Raw genomic sequence first — 20,535 nt, 5'->3', positions numbered from 1 at the left:
CCAAGTTCACATATGATCGGCAAATTATTATGTGGATCCGGGTCCACCTTGCGACCCATACATAATTTATATATTAAATGTTCACAATTTACCTTTTAAAAATTTACAATTTATATACTACGAACACACAATATTAACATATATGTAATTGATTACCTTATTTTGTAGTTACAAGTTTCTTTCAAATACTGCAGTCAATTCTAATACTAAAAATACATAATTTAATATCTTTTAAAATTTAGTACAATTATTATCTATTTTGACTTAGAAACACAATTTACATTCTGAAAATTTATAATTTCAATATTAAAATACACAATTTAATGTCGTTTAGGACCAGAGTCACCTTGCAAGGTGGACCCTGGTCCATGGTATCACAACCGACATATGGGCCCTGTTTGGTAAATAATCAGCCTATCAGCCAATTTTGGCTTATTTGATCACTATTAGTTGTTTGGTTAATAAGCTTTTTGTAACTTTAAAATACTAAAATTCAAAAGGCTACTCAAAACAACCTTTTCAATTAGCTTTTTGAGAAAAAAAATATACCAAACAGCTATCAGCTAACCGCCAATCTATCAAACAACTTTTTACAATCAGCTAATATTATTAACAAATCATACATTTTAACTCAAACAGCCAACCCAATCAGCCAACAGCCATTTACCAAACAGGGCCATGATCTCACCCTTATATATATGGGTAAGACTAGGTATAAATAATAATGCATGTTGTAAAAATTGAGAATGAATTGACTGTTGTTTATGCGGGTAAAAGTACATACATAATAAGTCCATACACTATATAATATTGTTTAATTTAATTTTTGTACATTAGTTTTGCTAAACGTAATTCCTAACCATAAAATAAATTATCCTATATATTATACTACCTAGCAAATTAAAGTGATCCATTTAAAATAGCATTTGAACTTGGTCAATAACAAGAGACACAGTCTACCAGCAGATATCAAATCAAGCCTTGTTCATCACGAACTACTTAGTCCTTACGGATCAACCAAAACCGGTATTATTAATTATCATAGCAGCATAAAGCTAAGCTTTCAAATTAATCAATTAATATATTTATTATTAGTTAAAGCTTGTCATGATTAAGCCAAGTTGTAAAGAGCACAACTACCCATTCATCTTTTAGAACTAGTCCCACACCCCCAACCTCTAGTTTTTCCACCTTCCATTCATCTTCCATCACTTCTCAACAATTTGATGAGATATATATATCTATACACACATATTTATACACACAGACATATATACATAAATTCTCCTAGGTTTCTCTTACGATGAGGAGAGTATCGTCTGGGAAAATGTTGTGTATAGCAGTCCCCAGCAAGAGCAGGAAGAATTTGAGATCAGAGTCAAGAATGGACATTGAGGAGATACTTAAGATGAAGCTGGCGACGATCGAGGAAGAGGTGGTGGAAGACGGCGGCCTAACGGCGGCTCAAAGGCGGAGCATCGTCACGGCGGCGAAGATGCTGAAGAAGATGCATCTGAAGGTGAAGATGGAGCGCCTGTTTCCGCAGCATCGTCAGTTTAATTTTAAGGAGTCTTATGTTTTGTTCATGTCTGGGTTGGCCTCCAAAGGTTTGTTGAATGGACTTCCTAGATATTGATGCATAGATATAGAGTTTCTTGTGTATAATGTTTTTAAATGTTACATATTACCACGTTTTAACTCACTGGTTTAGTAGACAGTATTTGGGACAAGTATAGACCAAGGTCTGAAACTCGATAGTTACAAATTAAGGATATGGTTATGTCCAAAGTGGACAGATCCCTTGTATACACAAGTATTTAGCCCTGTTTGCTAAGCCACTGAGTTACCAAGCTCTATCAGGCTAGGTTGTTATTTGTGATCCTAACATAATAACAAAACTCTAATAGTTAATTAAGGTTTCAAACACAGTATAGTGAACTCTCTTGTTATTTTTTAGGGTATGCAAACTTCGGTTAAAGTTCGGTTAACTCACCAAATTAAATTGATGAATTTCGATTAATTGTTCTTTAATTTAACCGAAAAACTTCAGTCCGACTAATGATTTAAGCATATACAAAATTTCGGTTAACGGTTAATTCGGTTCGAAACAATCGGTTAACCGAAATTATATATATATATATATATATATATATATATATATATATATATATATATATATATATATATATATATATATATGAATGTTTGGACTTTATAATTTGTGCTTTTATGTTTGTAGTGTTGTTATGATATTGTGTTTGTATATTTTCTTATGGATATATTATTATAGGTATTATTTTAATTGAATTTATTTTTATAGGTACTATTTTAAAGATTTAAAACGTTAGGTTAAAAACTTCGGTTAATCGGTTAACTAACCGAATTACCAAAAAAAATTCGGTTCAGTTAATTCAGTAATACAAAGTTCAATTCAGTTAACGGTTGAACTTTTAAATTACCTTTAAATTAATACTTAAGTTAAAACTGTTCGGTTAACCGCAATATGATGGAGATGTTTAGATTACTAATTCAATTTAAACAAATGATGTGGACTAAGAATAAAGATTAGTAGTTCAATTTAAAGAAATGATGTGCACTAAAGAATAATAATGTTACTGCTAGGAATCAAATCCTAATGTATGAACCGAAGGTTAGGACCACAAACCACTTGACCAAGAGGGAGGTTGTGAATCAAGGGATGATATCTAAAGGGAGACAAACATCTTATTTATATTGTTGAAGACTTCTAAGATGCTTGGCAAATGTACAACATTGACTTGCCTTCAATATTGGCCATACACGTGTCCCCCACTGCCTGAATGTCAACGATCTCCACACGGCTAAGTAGAGCATCCTGTCTTCTAGTACATGAAATTTGAGTTGCTGAGGTGGTTTATATTTGTATTGTTATGCTAGATCAGAGGTTGCGAGTTTGATACCACTTTGTAGCACCTCTTCTAATATTTTTCCAATTAGACTAAGACTTATCCAATAAAATGGACCCCGAGGTGCCATGTCCCATCACATTTAATATTATCTACCTAGATGTATTCATAAAAAAAATGATTAAAATTTTACTATTTGATCCGACAATATTAGCCAAATCTTTTGATGTGACAATTTTATACCAAGCCTTTTAAATTTTTATAATTTTATTAACCGATTTTATTATTTGGCCAGAATAAAAATCAATAATTATTCCATGGACCATGATCCACACATTCGTGTGAACCATAATTAAAAAGTACATTTTTAATATATTAAAAGTATATTATTTATATACATGAAGTACATTATTTGAAAGTACATACATGATTTTTTATATATTATCAAATAATGTACATTCATACACAAATAATGTATTTTTAATATATTAAAAATGTATATTGCATTCATGATCACATCTATGTGACCATGGTCCACAGAATAATTTACCAATAACGTAACAATCCAATCGAACCAGCTCTTACGAACATGTCTATGACTGGACATTTAAAATATGTTAAAAATTACAATATTAATATTCTTGTCACCTACCACATAAGCCATCTTAGGTTTCACCATTTTATAAAGTTTTCAGTAAGCTTTTTTTAGAGCAAGAATTATGCTAACCTTATCCCTGCCAATTTGATATTGACAAGTTGACATAGAAACAAAAATTATGTTTTCTTTTTATTTTTAATAGTCATATGGCTTGCAAATTTGTAAGCCATAAATGTTTGGCAGCTTTTGCTGTCAAAATGGCAGCAAAGCTACAAGCAACCTACTTTTTTTTTTTTTTTTTAATTTTCTTCTATTATTATTTTATTATTATATTTATAATATAATATGAAATGAGACCCATTTTTTAAAGTGAGAGAGATTTGTAGGGATGTAGTGTGAATAATAAATGAATTGCAAATTAGGTGATGTGTAAGTGAGATTCATTTTTGAGGATGAGAGAGATTTGCAGGGATAAGGCCTTACTCTTCGAGCGTGGTTTGGACAAAATCTCAATTAATTTTATCGTGGTAAAAATACCGAATGTCATATGTAAATAGTTATTAGGTATATAAAGTTTTAGAGTTAATTTTATTTTTTGATCCTAAATTTAAATGTATTATTTCAGTTTTATTTTTTTCCAGAGCATTCATTGTTAGCCCTACTATTATTGTGACATGATTATTTTTATCTTCGGTCAACAAATTTGTTTAAACGGCATTAACTACGAGAACATTTTGGTATTTTTTAAAAATAAAAAGTGGGTTGACCCACTAATGTGTGTGCGCATTATTGAAAAAAAAAATCCTAATTCACGGCTAGAGTCTCATGCCTTCTTCAATTGCAATTTGCGCCTCTACAACAGTGGAATGACACATAAATCAATGACCAAAAAAGAAAATTAACACTTTGAACTTAATAGATTGAAATACCCTCATATTTAACACCATTTAAATATGTTTGTTGACAGATGATAAAAAATGGTCATAACACATAATTCTAAGACCAACAAGTGATTTTATGGAAAAAAAATATCAAAAATAGAATGTTACCCATAAATCTAAAACTAAAAGTGAAATTAACTCTAAAGTTTCATCTATCATATGGCTTATCATTTGTTTTTGGTTAATATACATCTTGATACAATATACTTGAAAATTGATATTGGCATGTTAGCAATCATGGTATGATCGAATGGATATGTATGTAAAATTATTTGTTACATGGAATTAACATATTATGTACATATAATTAACATATTATATGTTTATAATTGACATATTATATGCATATAATTAATATATTATATGTGTTTTCAATTTATGTACAGATACATAATTTATTAACGATACATAATATATTAGTGGTAGACATATATATTCTGAATATTATTTTAAATTATGGTCCACAATGTAAAATGAACACGGTAGCTGGTCCATTGTATAATTTTCTCACTGCGACATTTGTCATTGCTCAATCCAAAGTCCTTGCCTCTCAATCTATTATCTATTATATAAAGACCAATTGAACCGGACAAAAAAAAAAAAAAAATTAAAAATTTGTAGTTGAAGTGCCGACTGGCGGCTTATTGACTTATTGTTATCTACGTACGTTACCGACTTACCGTAATACCGTCTTCAACAACTAATCTTAGAAGCAAAAAAAAAAAAAAATAAATAAATAATAGTCTTCCCCTATTCATTGTCCAATAGAATCATCCCATTATTTTATCCCATAGTCTAAGCAAAGATGAGCTTTTATAGAACGTGTCAAACTTTAATTGCTTAACAAAAAATTTTAATTTAAAAAAATAAATAAAATCAATGTTTTATTATTATAATTTATAAACATACGTCTCCAAATCTTATAATATCATAAATCTTATGTATTTTGTATCAACTAATCATTATCTTATCTAATATATATCAATATATCATAAACATTTTTTAATTAGTTATTATCTCATAGGTAAAGGGTCAAATACTACTTGTGGCAACTCCCAGCAGCCAAGTTGATCGAATAATTGACTTGGTAACTATAAGATTTCAAGTTTGACTCTTTGTATAGACTGTCTATCACCTTCTTGAAGGTTGATTTACTTTCTTGTAATCCTTTACCGATTAGGGTCACAAATTGAGTTTACTTAAAAAATAATAATAATATCCCTAAATATACAAAGCTTCCGTTAGATACAATTGAACCGATTAGCCTCTAAATTCAATGCAATTGAGTCAATTTAAAATAGAATGTTTATTTTTCCAATCAAGAACGACTTCTCTGTCCAATTGGATAAAGACGCGAGCGAGCTTCTCCATCCACTAAAGAGAGTGTGTATAACACAAATCTTGAATTATATTTTGAAAATTTTCATATCGTTTATTTGAGGAATTATTTTTTGAATAAAAAGTCTTACAAGTTACAACCCCCATCTTGTGTGTACAAGAGAGCCCTCTAACAACACATTTTAAAGCCCTTAGAAAGTTATAATATATTTTTACTAGTCCAAACGCACATTTATTTTCAATCATTCAATGTAGCAAGATAAGCTAAGCAAAGCTTTTCAATTCTTCTTCTTCTTCTTTTCTTTTTTTATTTTCTTCAATTTCATGAGTATACTTTTAGAATCAAAACTTTCATTTTCCTATTATCCTTTTTAGTATATAAATACATGCATGAAATTCATCATTTCGATTAGAAAAATTCAAAACTATTTAATTAACTCAATCCAAGTTGAAAGTTGACCTAACTCAAAACATTGTGGCAAATGCTCAAGCTTAGAAAACGTACTAGATTTTTATGAAATATGAATAAATTAAAACTCTTTCGAAGCTTAGAAGAAGGTTAATATTTTTTAGATCTTTGACAATAATCTTGAGAGTACACCACAAAGAGAGAACGTAACCTACAAGCATTCAAGGCGGTAAATTTAATACTTTTGAGCTAAAATTGAATCATCCAGATTTAAGAAGTGTCCAACATTATATTGTCTAATCTTAGATAAACAACTTTCTACCTTGATGTTGAAGGTGTTGGAGGGCAAAGTAGCTCAAGGAGACTTGGCGACTGATCTTTGGAGTGAAATGTTAGAGCATTGAAACAAAAATGAACTTAGTGGATCGGAAGTTCTTTGTTGCGAAAGACTATTGAAGATGTAGAACGACCGCAACTATCTAGTTGAGTAGCTTTGTGAAAGAGTTACTCGTATTTTTGTGATAATATAAATACAATAAAATTCCTCATTAATGTTAAGCAAAATAGTAGATTAAATGGATTATACCACTCGATGAACCACTATATATATAAACACCCGCTCCCTCTATACTCTACTCTCTTTTACATTATTTATTTGTTATGATTCATATCACACACATGTAAACACATATTACAAAACAAATTTATGATTTAAGATGCAAACTTGTTTTGTAGCCGGTAAGGTCTTTTCAATGCCTATTGTATCCTTTAATTGAATTCCACTTCACAACAATGCCCTTATCTACCCTGTCTTTTTGCGTTAATGATGAGTCAATTTTTACATATAGTTTGCAAGAATAAAATTTTTGTTTTCCCTCATTGAAGGTTCCATAGCTTGTCAGAGTTTGACGAAAAGAAGCGCAGCTGTTGCATTAGGCTTTCTGATCACAAATTCACAATGCAAGACGCTGTAATCCACTTGATCCAGTTTAATTCGACAAGCCTGCCTTTAATTTCATCCTTTTATGGTTTGATGAAGGACAAGAAAGGGAAAAGAAAAATAAAAATAAAATAGGTAAATAAAATAAATTTGAAAAGACAAGAATACCCTTCTAATTATTTATTTTTCCGGTTGGAATTCAAGTAATATGTGGCCTGAAAGTTTGACCGGAGGACCAAATGTGATACTTATTTGAAAGTCATGCACCTAATTAGAAAAAAGCAATAGTCAAGGACTAAATGTGCTTCAACTATGATAGTCAAGGGACCAAAATTAATATTTACTCAAACTAAATTTAAAAGACTAGTAAAAGACTTTTTTTTTTTTTTTTTTTGAGTACACTAGTAAAAGACTTTTATTGTGCACATCTCTTGCACAAAAAATTTTACCTAAAAATTTTATAAAGTGTTTTCAACCAAACCCACCCCTCTTTGCCCTCCCCACCCCCTTCTTGACTTTTAACTAGTTCGAGACTAGATGTGTTAATTGAACGAGTTTGGATAGACTTGGCTTGCCATTAGTTTGCTTACTCATTGAATTGCGCTAGCGTAGTCAAATTAAATTTTGAACTAGCCCTGTCCATAGCCCAAAAATAAAAACAATTTAAAAAATATTAAAAAGTTATATATTTCAATATATAATTTATTATTTATGAAGTTACATATTTTTATTATAATTTACGTACAGTTTAATAATTATTATTTTGATGTATTCTAATTACAAGTACATTATAATTTTTTTTCATTAAATTATATTTATTTTATTATTAAAACTTATAAATATAATTAAAAAATTATTTTTTGACATATTTTTATTATAGTTAATTAACTATATAAATAAAATTATAATATAAAAATGTACAAAAAATCTTTGCAAAAGTTTGAAGTAAAAATAAATCTTCATTAAAGATCAAAAGTAATGAATAATTATTTTATTATTTTTAATTTCACTAGCCATCAACCTGAATTAGGCCTATCAAGTCATTGTGTTATGATGGTCTCGCCGAGTCCGTAGTATTGACTTATCAAGTTCTAATGTGAGTCCTATTATTACAATCAGTCCGTGTAAATTGGTGTTAGTAACTAGTGTAGTAGTTTCAATGTCTAATCTATATTACTATTTGTGTTTAAGAATAAAATTTAAATGTTTTCAAAATTATTTTTAAAAATAATGCACGTTTTACTTTTAGCTCAAACATATTTCAAAATTCACTTGAATCTCATATAATTATTTATACATTCTTCCAAAGTTTTGTGAATTTTAGGGGTAAACTCATTCTCTTCCCCTTAATTTTTTTTTATAACTTAAAAAAGGTAACCTATATATTATTCGAGAATTGGATGCATTTGCGAAAATCGTTTGGCTAAAGCAATTGTGAAAGAGTATACCGTACTTTTAAACCAAACACATATACTAATATGATAATATATACATGATAAAATATTTTTTATGGGAATCTTCTTTCATGGGTAACTAATATGATACAATAAACACATTTTTTAATTTTTTTTGTTTGTTTATAAAGTGCTTCTCGCATGAGTAAGTCATATAATATAACTAACACATTTCATGTAAAATGACAAGAAGATGAAGAAAAGTACACTTTAATATATCAAAAAAAAAGTACACTTTAATATATGACATAATTAAAAATAATATTTATTTGAGAAATACTTTTGACATTTATTTTTCATGAAAATTTTAAAAATTGATTTTACAGTGAAGTAAAACTTATTTTAGGAGAAACATTTCTGATCCAGGAAGGGTGAGATTGTAAATAAATAAACGTTCAAACGGCTATTTCGAGGAGGGGTGAGATTGTAAATAAATAAAAATTCAAACGGCTATTTCGAGGAGGGGTGGGATTGTAAATAAATAAAAGATTCAAAAAGCTGAGATAGTCTGAGAAAATGGAAGCTATATATATTTGCATATTTCAACGGAGAGAGAAACGCTAGGGATGACCACGGTTCGGTTCGAACCGTCCGGTTCGAACCGAACCGTGCACTGTTGGAACCGAACCGGAACCCATAAGGTTCCGGTTCCGGTTCCATGATATTTGGAACCGGAACCGGCGGTTCCGAACCGGAACCGGACGGTTCCGGTTTGGAACCGTGTATATTTATATATATAGTATTGTATTATATACTAAATAACATATATATTATATTATATATACTAAATAACATATATTATAATATAATATATATTATATTATAATATAATATATATTATATTATGTAATATGTTTACAAGCAACAGCGCATCAGCGCTAATTGAAGCAACAATGCATTTTGCATCGTTGCGTCCAGCGCTGATGCGCTAAAACAAAAAAAAAAAATTAAAAAAAAAAGAAGAGAAGTCCGGTTCTAACTGGCGGTTCCAACCGGAACCGCCGGTTCCGGAACCGGACTGGAACCGTCTAGGTAAGGTTCCGGTTCCGGTTCCGGCTATCTTGGAACCGTGAACCGGCGGTTCCGAACCGGAACCGGACCGGAACCGAACCGTGGACACCTCTAAGAAACGCCTCATTGTAAAATGGCTCACATCCAAATTCAAATCAGGAGAGGGCGATAGCCGGCGTGGTTTCTTGGAGCATGATCATTGTCCTGGGAATCTCCGTCGTGATGGCGGCGGAGGCCAGTCTTCCGTCATGCGGGAGGGCCGACATTGCGGCCATCTCCGCCATCGGTCTCTTGCGCTAGAATTCGCACTGGAGTCATCCAGAAGGGCTTTCGCTTTCACCATCCTCGCTCCGAATTCCAAATCCCATCCCAATATACGCCAGGTACTTTTCCCTCTTTTCGTTTTATAAATGATTTCGAAGATCTTTAATATTAGTTTTTCATTTCAATCGGCTTAATATTACAAATATTTTTCAGTGAAATCATTAATCATCATCATTTTGAGTTTTAAATTTTGTTTCTTGATTGATTATTACGTTACACTAAAGAGGAGATACCGGAGATGGTTATGGTGGACTCGGTTTGCTGCAGTAATTACTGCACTGCAATTTCTGGGGGCGGCTTATTTTCTGTTTACTCTCATGAAATTTATATATCAAGATGATCCATCGACTGGTTGTGTTCTAGGTAATCTTAGTTTTGAATTGCTTCATGTGTATTTTGTTCTTATTTACAGAGTATTTATTATTGAGGAGAATGGGGGAACATGAAACCTGGTTCTGTCATGGCCTTTTGAAAGAATATGGTATATTTGATGTGTGTGTGTGTGTGTGTGTTTTGTTTTTTTTTTTTTTTGTTTTTGTTTTTTGTTTAAATTTATTTTTTGAATGTATTAATGCTTACATGATGTTGCTCAATTGTAAATCATGTGGATGGTTATTTTCCAATTATTTTACTGAAAATTTTATGTTGATCCTTTTAGCACCAAAGATAACAATATTTTCAACTCCATCTTGCAGAGCTTTTCTTAACTGGTAAAAAGTGGCAGCAAAACACGGTTCTCCTTTTCATTCCCATGGTAATTTATGTAGCCCCACTGTTAGTCATAATGAGTCAATTGGTTGCTGCATTGCACTCAAGTGTGTAACATCTAGAATATTCCCATACCAACTGAATCCCATCTTTGATTAGAAAAATTCCATTCTGATACAGCATTTACTGTCAAAATGTAGATGTAGATAGCTGTATGGTTCTTCACTTTTTCCTGTGCTTTACATCAATATGCAATTTCTTGAAATTTAAATTGTTGACGTAGAATATTACAGAAATTTCAAGTTATTGCCTCCAATTTGAATGGCCACCTGTGTTGCCATGTATGTTATAAGCTGAAAATAGTGTAGCAGTAGTGCAGTACTGCAGTAGACATGGAACGTGGAAGTGATGAAGTAGTTGATGAATAATGAATGACTGGATTTTGAAATCTCTTTTGCATAGACATTTCATGATATACTTTCATAATTACTTGTTGCATTATTGTCTTTAATCCTTTTGTTTGGCATTGTTTTCTTCTTGTGTTAGAACTCACAGAAGAGTGATGAGTGTTTAAGTTCTACACTGTTTTACTTCAAGTTTTCCTTTACTATGTTAAGTAAACAAAATGATCTTTTGTTGATATTCAGGACTAGCTTTATTGCATAGATATAGTTTATCCTCTAAATTATGTGAAGAGCCACTACCAGTACCTGAGGAAATGATCCATGAGGCTGCTCTCTTTCATCCGTTTGCTGAAGCTGCGTATACTGTATGCTGACTTTAGTTATCAATTTCTATAAAATATCTCAACCTATTGTAGTGTGTTTTAATGTGGAAGGGTACAATACAGGGTCTGTTACTTGATGTTGGAAGAAATCCAATACTTTTTCCATTGTCATGGCTATGTAGGCAAGGTGTCTTCTCTCCTTGGGCTCGTAAAAGGTTAGAACTTAGAAATGTATTTGTTTCTACATGCTTTGTGATGTTAAATACACCTTTTATGGAAATAATTGACAACAAAAATTTGAGACCTTGAAGAGCTTTGGTGTTTTGCAGTTTGGGGCATACTTTGGGTTTATTCGATGAAGTAGAAGTTATTCGCGAGCTTGCATCATTAGTTTAAATTCTTAGATTGAGTACTTTTCGTTCTTTGTTCTGTTTTTATTTGCATTTTGGGAATTTTTAGTTTTGGGGTTGTAGTCTCCAGACTTGGTGACTTTGAGTTTGAATTTTGTTTAGTAAATTGTCTTGTTGGGTGTGGCGATTGTTAATTTCCTAATTAGTTCTGGAGTATTTTTTGAATTGAGAAAAGATAACTTTTATGGATCTCCAAATATTCTAGTCTTCATGTAATTATGAGTTTTCAACCCCATTCTCTAGTAGCACATTGTTATTCACTTCCTAGGGCGTGTATCTATGGAATTCAACAAATGGTTCCTACAACCCTTGCACCCTTTCCTATGCAGTTTTAAGCCAATCATAAGCTTTTTGAAGGCCAAAATTCATGGCTATTTTCTTGTTCCCATTTCCCCTGATTTTTACACTAGTATGTTTATTTTAGAATATTTAAGAGTGTTCGGTGTTCCTAGATTGATACTCTGTATTAGGATGGTTACCTGAACTCAAAGTAGAATTCACTTGATTACTTTACTTTCCTAGTAGTTTAAGAACCATAGAGATGAAAGGATTTCTGGTTTCCCTTTCACAACCTACCTAGTTTAGTATAAATACCCTTTAATATTTTTAGACTTAATTTCAGTTAGTCCCTCAAATATTTAATTGTACTAAACCCACCCTTACTAGGAATGGGAAACCAAGCATACTCCTACTAGGAATAGAACTAGACTTTCCTATTATCCAACAGTTCCAACTTCTAGTTTTGGCTTCATGAATAAACTGCTTGCTGCGTTTGTATCAGATCTTTGAGGCTTAACGGATCAGGATTTTGGTCAAATATACTGGTAATCTTTATTGATGATTTCTATACTAATTGAACATGCAAAGCATTTTTATTTTTATTTTTTTTCATTTTTTTTGGGGTGCAACAACTTGAGGGGGAGTATAGTGCTCAAAATTGAGATTAGGATGGTTTCCTAAACTCAAGTTAGGAATCATAGAAGCATTAAGAGTTACTTGATTACAACACTTTCCTAGTTACTTTGGACTTCTAGAGATGGAAGGATTTCTAGTTTCCCTAAAACATAAAATAATTTTCTTTTATTCTTGTTTCATTCTCCTGCTGCTTTTGTCTGGCTGGTGTTGGCTCTTTGCCACCTTCTGGACCACCGTTTCATAATCTATAATAATTGCTAACTCATGTATGGGAAAAAAATTGGTTTCTGCTAACTGAAGGTTAGTTTGCACAGAAAGTAGTTGCATTAAGCATCAATACTTAGCTTCTTGAATACACTAGTAGAATTTTCTTAAAACCTTTACAAAGAAAATCTTTACCATGAAAAGAGCTTTCTAATCAATTGTAGCAACATGGTATTTATGAAACAAACAGGTTTAACAGTAAATACAGCCAGTGGTTAACATGCCAAATACTTCAAATTGGCTACACTTATCTCTATATTCCACTACATAATGCTAATTGTATAAGAATATTTTGGGTTGATATGGGAAACCATTAGCTGGCTATGGTATTCTTATGATTCAAAGGGATGATATTGACGTGCCAAATATAAGTAAAAGAAGAAAAGTGATGACTGATGAGACTTAATGAATGACTCTCTTGTTGGTTTTGTGTGTTATTTTTATTTATTAAACTTTCTATACATATATATTGGGAACAATATTAGTTTGGATTACTTCAGAACATTCATGTGCACTGGTATAGTGGTATTTGAATTTTCTGTATCTGTAAACTATGTGCAACATTTTGTTTTGAGCAGTTAATATGCCAGCTTTTACCTGTTTATTACAGTTGACCTTTACTTGAAGGTGATAATTGGTGGTGAGGTCATGCAGCAGCTTTCTTGAAATATGTCAAATTGACAGATGATGTACTTAGAAAGGGACGTGTTAACCAAGTAAGTCATAGTCTAAATATGAGCTCTATTATTGTTAATTACCATCTCTAGATCTTTTCTGTATTTTCTCTTAGTATATAATACTGGTTCTAGGTAAAAGAAGTTCTTAACAAAATGAAGGCATTGCCTTAATGTAGCAATTATTTCAATTCTCCCACTTAAAATATGTGAAATCTCATTATGTAACAAGCTGATGCTAGACAGAGTGCAATAGGAGTAATTAATATCATCAATGTCCCTTAATTATTTGGTCCCTTAATTACCCATTGATCTCATTTTAGATGGGCTAGTACTTTACCGTGGTTATTACTAACTATTTGTGCATTTTAGTTTTCTTTATAAATTATTTAGCTTGCTTTATTTAAATTGTCTCTGCAAAAATACAGTTTGAAGTTTATAATAGCACATATAGAGTACAAGAAAATATTGTTTTCAAAACTCAAAACAAAAACAAACTGTTAGTTAAGTACCTTCCCTTTCATTTTATTGTCTTGTTTATTATTTGAGGGTCTAGTTAACTTTTCTTTTCTTTTGCTATTTTTAAATTTTTATTTTACAAATTTAATTTGTTGCCTTTGTGTTTAATAGCAATGTACATGTTGTTTCTAAAACTATAACTTTTATTTGCTAACATTAAATTGATTAGTACAAAATTTGAACTGAAAACATGTTGACTATCATCATTTGAACCGGACATATAAAGTGGGACAATGTATGTGTCTAGTTCAATTGGCAAAAGGAGTGGCTTCCTAAATTTCGCAGTTCCATCCTCTAGCATGTTCAAAAAAAATTCTATTAAGATTTATTTGTATTGGAATAAGAAAACTTCATGCGCATTCAAGTAGGGTTCTATATAGCATGGGTTCATGGCAAATGGTGCAAAACTACATTTCTATTCTCTCTGCTTTGGGTTAAATATTATTGGCAAATATAACAGATATTAGAATATGAAGTGTTGGTTATATGCTATAGTACAAAGTACTCATATTTTCATGATCTATTCTAATTCCTAGAGGGAAAAAAAATCAAAGAACTAGGATGCTGATCTCTAATAAAGGAAATGAATGTTTGAATACTTGCATGCCTGCATGGTAGATTATCTTTTGCGACAAAAGATACAGATCCTAAGATTTTAAAAAATAGTTAAATTTCTTAATCACTCATGTAAATCATTTTTAGATTTGAATACAGTTGCAAACTTATGACTTATGTATCACGATTTAAGTTTGGCGCAAGATTTTCTAAATTCATATATTATTTTCATTGTTTCCATCAAATAGTCTACTTATTAGCACATGCACATATAGATCCTAAGATTTTAAAAAATAGTTAAATTTCTTTTTTTTTTTTTAGAATAAAAATAGTTAAATTTCTTAATCACTCATGTAAATTATTTTTAGATTTGAATACAGTTGCAAACTTATGACTTATGTATCACGATTTAAGTTTGGCGCATGATTTTCTGAATTCATATATTATTTTCATTGTTTCCATCAAATAGTCTACTTATTAGCACATGCACATATAGATCCTAAGATTTTAAAAAATAGTTAAATTTCTTAATCACTCATGTAAATTATTTTTAGATTTGAATACAGTTGCAAACTTATGACTTATGTGTCACGATTTAAGTTTGGAGCAAGATTTTCTGAATTCATATATTAATTTCATTGTTGCCATCAAATAGTCTACATATTAGCACAGGTTTGTGATATTCCAAAATCATTCTCCTGCCCCTTCTTGATTCCAACTCACCAATTGTATTGCAGTCTTATACCCATAACTAGTTAACACCCGTTTGTATTCACAGTAGAGAGTTGAAAACTTGAAATCCCTATATTTTTCACCCTTTATTTGTTATGGGTTTTCTGCTACATTTCGTTTCCTTGTACACTAAAATATACGGAGTATTTCTTTTAGTTGATGTTCTCAGTTCTCTGCTAATTGAACAAAAAAGGAATTGTGGGCATGTTTTATACAAGTGATTTTTGGCTTTATGGGTCATTTATTTAAATAATACTTTCTTTTGAATATTATAGTATTTTTTGTAGACACAAGTAAATTATACTTGCACAGATTCTTTAGGGTTACTTATTTGATCTCTTTTCTCATCTGAAGCAACTTTTAGAGTTCAGACATTTACACATCCTCATAAATGTAACTAAAGTTTCTGTTTCACATTCTTTTCTCAGGATAAGTGTAAAGCAACATACTTCATTGTTGTTTTGCCCCATTTGAAAACTGTTGTGCTTACTGTGCGTGGAACTGAGACCCCTGGAGACCTATGCAGGGAATGCAACCTTTCTGAAGGGGATTTAGATGGCCTAGTAAAGTATCTCTCTCTCTCATGTACACATGTTTTCCTTTTTACTGTTTTGTGTGGTTGCTTCCTTACCTTGTTTGAACTAGAGGTTATAAATTTTTTTGGAAGGACAAATAATTTAGTGATCACGGGCCCACAATGTTGAACTAAGCTTCGAAAGGCACTAGAAATAGGTTCACTTTGGTAAAATATTTTTAAAAAATACCCAGTTACTCAAGAAAACATAGGGATTACTTTTTAGTTCAGATCATAGAAGCAAGGAAAGAAAACATAGTATTATCAAATCTGATCAATAGATGAAGTTCCAGCAGCGGCAACAACATCATTGATGGTGAATTTGCCTTTGTCCTTACTGGCAACTCTGCCTTGTGGTCCTTGTCCAGCACTTCCAACTTTGGCTTGGTGACCACAACCTTGGATGGGTATCAACATTGACAGTGTTGACCCATTTCGTACGGTCCATACACCTGGATGATCTTCCCATTGTGGCCCTTGTATGTCCTCCATACCACCATAACCTCATCGTCCTTTCAAATGGGAATTGAATGGACGTTACACTTGTTCCAGAGATCCGAGAAGAGGGGTGTGCACGCTAGATGGTGCAGTAAAGTATGCCTTCTGGCACTTCCAGTGAGAGCTGGAAACATGGGGGTTTTACTTCATTCTCTGTGTTGGAAAATGGCAAAGGCACTAAGGTTTAGCACAATTGATAAATCTAGATTTAAATATGAAGGAAGAACAAGAAACTAATTGCAGCCTTTGCTTGTGGGGGAGAGAGCATTGAGATATGAGAGAGAATAGTGAGAAATGAGAGAGAGAAGTGGGAGAAATGAGAGAGAAAACAGAAAGAAAAGAGAGATAGGGATTTAGAAAATGTCTTCCAACTAAAAACCTAAGAAGACATTTTCCAACAACTGAACCTTTTTTCCTTCGACTAGAATGAATATATTGTGTTAGACTTTATTTTTTTTGTATTGTCACACGGACCCTAAGTAGAATTGTAGAAATTGAACAGGGAGAGAAATGATTAAAGGATACGGAGAAAAATGGATATAAAATTAACATTTATGATTGATTAAAAAATTGTTTACTGTTTCTAAAGTAAAGGTAGCCTTTCTTGATACATATTGGTTGCTAGGCTGCACATGCTCTAGTATGTGGACAAATTGACTAAGAAATTCAGAGATGTAAAAAAACAAATTGCCCAATTCTGAATTTTTCCCAACACCATTTTTCCACTAAAGCTATTTCTAATTCCCAATTTGAAACAACTACTCCCAAACTTGGCCATTAATTTGCAATTTCATTACAGATTACTGACAGCCATTATCTAACAATATCCTAGTCAATTTTGTGTATTATATTGTCAAATGATTACTTAAGTGGTATGACTTGTCAAATGATTACTTAATAAGTGGTATCAGTTTGCTTTTGTTTGGCATGCCACAAAAATGGTGAAATTTAATTAGGCTATGTGAACTGTGATTACTTATTAAGTGGTATTAGTTTGCTTTTGTTTGGCATGCCACAAAAATGGTGAAATTTTATTAGGCTGTGCGAACTGTGATTTGAGCTTTGCATGTAGTCATCATTAGCAGTCCTACACACAAATAAAATAAACTATGTGCTTTGCATTCTTACCTATCAATATATGTATGTGCATTTGTGTGTACTTTGTGTTTAATTTTCAGTTTTTACCTATCAATATGTGTCTGTTTTGCTTACTTTTCAGTCTTTATTATATAGTGACAACAATGTTCAGCTGGGGGGAATGGGGGATCATGGAAAGAGAGGCTTCCTCACCATTGCACTATGCCCATGTTGGAGTAGTTGAGGCTGCACATGATTTCTATATGCAAGTTGAAGGAAATTCTGTGGATGGTATGGAGCTATTGATATTATATTTCTGTTAATGCAAACCTATATAGGCCAGGTTTGGTAAATGGTTGTTGGCTGATTGGGTTGGCTGTTTGGGTTAGAAGGTATGATTTGTTGATAATATTAGTTGATTGTAGAAAGTTGTTTGATAAATTGGCTGTTAGCTGATAGCTATTTGGTATAATTTCTTTTCTCAAAAAGTTAATTGAAAAGCCTACTTTGAGTAACCTTTTGAATTTTAGCATTTTGGAGTTACAAAAAGCTTATTAACCAAACAACTAATAGTGGTCAATAAGCCAAAATTGGTTGATAGGCTAATTATTTACCAAACAGGGTCATAGTATTTAACATTGAAAATGAGCTCAAAGGATACTACTATTAGAACAATTGGCTACTATTAGAATAATCGGCTAGTAGCATTGCTAACTTTGTTTAAAAGCACAAAAGTCTCAACTCTCAACCTTTAGAAACACACTAATTTTCTCATTCCTTAGGAAATTAAGTGGTTCCAAAGTGTGCTTATCTAGAATGATTTTGCATTTAGCAATGATTTGCAAATTTACTCATCCTTCAATTCAGTCAAATTGGAAAAAAAACAGATTTCTTGATGGTGTTAAATTAATTCGGAATGCTTGATTTTTATGCTTCTGTGATTAATTTGTGATTCAAATTATTAATACTTTTGTTGTTGTAAAGCAGTAAGTTATTCTAGACACTTTGTATTATTCAACTTTGTATTATTCATCTTTGAACTTTCCAGGTTGAACTTCACTCATACAATGACTTTATTTCTCCATTTCTTTGTATTTTCAAACAGTTGCACCGTCAGTTTCCTAACTTTACATATTTATGCATATGGTCCTCTCCCCTGTGTGGATCTAGAGGTAGCAGATGCATGCAAAGAGTTTATTACCAGGTAATATGAAACAAAGAATAAAAGATAAAAAAAAAAAAAAAAGAGGATGGTTTAATTATTAACTGTGCCTTTCCTTTACATTAGCTTATGCAGTGCACGCTCAAAAGCACATATATTTTTCCTTATCCAGTGAGACTGACATAAAACTATGGAAATCCTCTCAGCGTTTTGTACAACGATGAATTTTCAACACACCTTTCAGTTGGATTAATTATGAGGCTTCAAGCAGCTGCATGTCACGGACTCGTTTTCCCCTAACGATGTCTCGGCTTTAGCTATATTGTACGAACACAACCTTTTGTGACCACAACCTTGGATGTGTATCGACATTGACAGTGTTGATCCATTTTGTACGAACACCTCGTTGTCTTTTCAAATGGGAATTGAATGGACGTTGTACTTGTTCCAGAGATCCGAGAAGAGGGGTGCGCTCATCAGCATCCTACGCACGCCTTCTGGCACTTCCAGTGAGAGTTGGAAACATGGGGGTTGTACTTCATTCTCTGTGTTGGATAAGGGCAAAGGCATTGAGGTTAAGCACAATTGATCAATCTAGATTTAAATATGAAAGAAGAACAAAAAACTAATTGCAGGCTTTGCTTGTGGGGAGAGAGCATTGAGATATGAGAGAGAATAGTGAGAAATGAGAGAGAGAGAAGTGGGAGAAGTGAGAAGTGGGCAAAGGCGTTGAGGTTTAACACAATTGCTGCCTTTGCTTATGGGGGGAGAGCATTGAGATATGAGAGAGAATAGTGAGAAATGAGAGAGCGAAGTGGGAGAAATGAGAGAGAAAAGAGAGAAACAAGAGAGCTACCAGATATAGGGATTTAGAAAATGTCTTCCAACTATAAAAACCTAAGAAGATATTTTCCACCAAAGTGAACCTTTAGTTTCCTTTGACTATAATGAATATTTTGTTTTGACTTTATTTCCTTTGTATTGTCACACAGACCCTAAGTAGAATTGTAGAAATTGAACAGGGTGAGAAGTGATTAAAGGGTAGAGAGAAAAATGGATATAAAATTGACATTTATGATGGATTACAAAATTGTTTAATGTTTCTAAATGCTAAAATATTTTTAAAAAAATTATAGAAAAATTATAGCATATAATGTTTTTTTAAAAAAATGTATAGTTGTAGAATTCATATTATATTAAATAAATGTATATTTTATAATTTGAATAATAATTATGGTATGATTAATCTATATCTATACTTTATATAAAAGTAAAATCCTATTATTTCATTTTCCACGCAAACTTTTGTAGTCAATTAATTAAATGTTTTATTGGTCAAATAATTAATAAAACTTATTCGGTAAGAAAATTTAAAATGGAAATTAACTAATATCTATTAATTGGTAATATTGTTTCTATATTCACGTATCAGTATCAATACTATTAATAAAAGTAAAATTCTCCCATTCAACTTTTTGGCACAAACTAATATTATTAATTAATTGGTAAAAAAATTAATAACATTTAATTGGTATCAAAATTTTATTTACCAAATTCTGAAAATAATTAAAATATTATAATTGTGAGAATAATGGATACAAATTCAGCGTAATTTTATAAGAAAAATTAATTTATTAATTATTATTTACACAAATAATAATAATTCGAATACTTATCTATACTTCTATATCTATATTACTATTAATAAAAATAAAATTATCTTTTTATAAAATTTCCGCCCAAACAATAGTAAAGATAAAATCAAAAAGAAAATTGATTTTACTAATTGATTGAAAATATAAAAAGATCATACAGGAAAA

The 20,535-nt window shown here is 31.5% G+C and overlaps 1 pseudogene; it reads left to right on the top strand.

Moving 5' to 3' along the window:
- Nucleotides 1-1,303: 1,303 nt before the first annotated feature.
- Nucleotides 1,304-19,685, top strand: LOC116023551 (annotated as a pseudogene).
- Nucleotides 19,686-20,535: the final 850 nt, after the last annotated feature.

The sequence above is a fragment of the Ipomoea triloba genome, chromosome 6 (genome assembly GCF_003576645.1).
Source record: "Ipomoea triloba cultivar NCNSP0323 chromosome 6, ASM357664v1".
Taxonomy (NCBI): Eukaryota; Viridiplantae; Streptophyta; class Magnoliopsida; order Solanales; family Convolvulaceae; genus Ipomoea; species Ipomoea triloba.
Note: the sequence above shows the minus strand (reverse complement) of the source record. Positions and strands in the feature narration are given on the sequence as shown.